General features: G+C 55.4%; 1 pseudogene; it reads left to right on the top strand.

Moving 5' to 3' along the window:
• The first annotated feature begins 3 nt into the window (after positions 1-3).
• Positions 4-912, top strand: LOC103252943 (annotated as a pseudogene).
• The last annotated feature ends 1,276 nt before the right edge of the window (positions 913-2,188 follow it).

Genomic DNA, 2,188 nt, shown 5'->3' with positions numbered 1-2,188 from the left:
CCCCCTCAGCGTGTAGCCCGGCCTCCCGTCATGTCTCCCGGCAACCGCAACCACCCCGTCTACGTGCCCCTGGGCGCGGTGGACCCAGGACTCCTGGGCTACAACGTCCCGGCCCTGTACAGCAGCGACCCGGCTGCCCGGGAGAGGGAGCGGGAAGCCCGGGAACGAGACCTCCGCGACTGCCTCAAACCGGGATTCCGAGGTGAAGCCCAGCGAACTGGAACCCCTGCACGGGGTCCCTGGGCGGGGCCTGGATCCCTTCCCGCGACACGGGGGCCTGGCCCTGCAGCCTGGCCCGATCGGCCTGCACCCTTTCCCCTTCCCCTGGAGCGAGAGCGGCTGGCTCTGGCGGCCGGGCCAGCCCTGCGTCCGGACATGTCCTACGCGGAGTGGCTGGCGGCCCGAGCGGCAGCACGCGGAAAGGGTGGCAGCCCTGGACAACGACCTGCTGGCGCGGCTGCAGATGCTCAACGTGACCCCCCCCCCCCCCCCCGCCACACCACCACCAGCACTCGCACATCCACTCGCACCTGCAACAGCAGGACGCCATCCATGCAGCCTCTGCTGCGGTGCACCCTCTCATTGACCCCTGGCCTCAGGGTCTCACCTTACTCGGATCCCCTACCCAGCTGGGACCCTCCCTAACCCCCTTCTTCCTTACCCTCTGCCTAGAACGAAGTTCTTCGCCACCAGCTCTTTCCCGCCCCCTACCGGGACCTGCCGGCCTCGCTCTCCGCCCCGATGTCCGCAGCGCACCAGCTGCAGGCCATGCACGCGCGGTCGTCCAAGCTGCAGCCCCTGGCGCCAGAGCAGCAGCAGTGGTTGCACGCCCACCACCCGCTGCACAGCGTGTCGCTGCCCGCCCCGGAGGACTACTACAGTTACCTGAAGGACAGCGACAAGCCGCTGTAGAGTCTGCGATGAAGAGCTCACCCGTGGCTTTAGCGCCTGGACCTTGTAGGCCTCGGCCTGCCCCCAGCGCCGGGTTCGCCTCCCCAGCTGCGGAGGCGGGGAATGACCGTGGATCGAAGGCAGAGACCAAGGGGTGTGCGGAGGCGGGGACAAGGGCGGGGACAGCACGCGCGCGGTGTCTCGCACCAGGCCCCTCTTCCTCGCTCTCCCTGCTTTCCTCCTACCCGTGCCCACCCTGGGTGGCCGCTCCCCTCCCCTTCGTGTGATTATTTCATCTGTTAGATGTGGCTGTTTTGTTTAGCATCGTGTGCCGCCCCCGCCCCGTAGCGCGCGCCCCCTCTGCGATGTATGCCCCGCCCCTCCCCACATTAATAATTTATATATATATAAATATCTATATGACGCCCTTTAGAGAACATCCCCACCGAAACCAACCAAAAAAACCCCCAAAAAACAAAAACCAGAAATGCACTATAATAACTATATACTTTTTCTTCTCTGAAGATTATACTATTGGAAGTGCCTCGTTTCTACTCTGTGAAATTTTACACAAGTTGTCAATCCAGCAGCAGTAACTTTTCCACCAAGGTTGGGAATATTTAAGTCAATTTGAGCATTCAAATGATCTTGGTATCAGTATTTCTCAAATGTATCTTTTTTGGTTGTGACTTGTGAATATCATAAACCAATAAAGTTCTATCAATGTTTGTATTCCTAACCCTGAGTTTTACCTCCTATCTTTATGATAAAACTTTTATTTTTTTTAAATTTTAGAATTGTGAAGTCCAAGTGTGGATTTACTACATAGGTAAATTCCACACAGGTGGAATTTGGGCTTGTAGCTGGTCCTCTCTCCTCCTGACAGTGGACCAGATACCCAGGGTGTTGCTATGTGCTCCCCTCCCTACTTTCTCCGCACCTCCCCTAGCAGTGTCCAGCGTCTGACAATTTTACCTTTGTGCTAGTGTGACTAATATTCAGGGCCTGCTTATGAGTGAGAATATGCAGTACTCACTTCTTTGTTTCTGCAATACTTCACTTGGTAAGATAGTCTCTAGCTGCATCCAAGTTGTGTGAAGGCATGACTTTGTTCTTTATAACTGTATAATATTTCATCATGTATATATGTACTGCATTTATTTTATCCAGTCCATTGTTGATGAGCATCTGTATTGGTTCCATGGTTTTTGCGATTATGAACAGTGCTGTAATAAACATGCATGTGCAGGTGTGTTTTTTGTAGAGCAAATTATGTTCCCCTGGTTCTATCCCCAGG

The sequence above is a fragment of the Carlito syrichta genome, unplaced genomic scaffold, assembly GCF_000164805.1.
Source record: "Carlito syrichta isolate Samal-C Ts95f unplaced genomic scaffold, Tarsius_syrichta-2.0.1 Scaffold183817, whole genome shotgun sequence".
Classification (NCBI taxonomy): Eukaryota; Metazoa; Chordata; class Mammalia; order Primates; family Tarsiidae; genus Carlito; species Carlito syrichta.
Note: the sequence above shows the minus strand (reverse complement) of the source record. Positions and strands in the feature narration are given on the sequence as shown.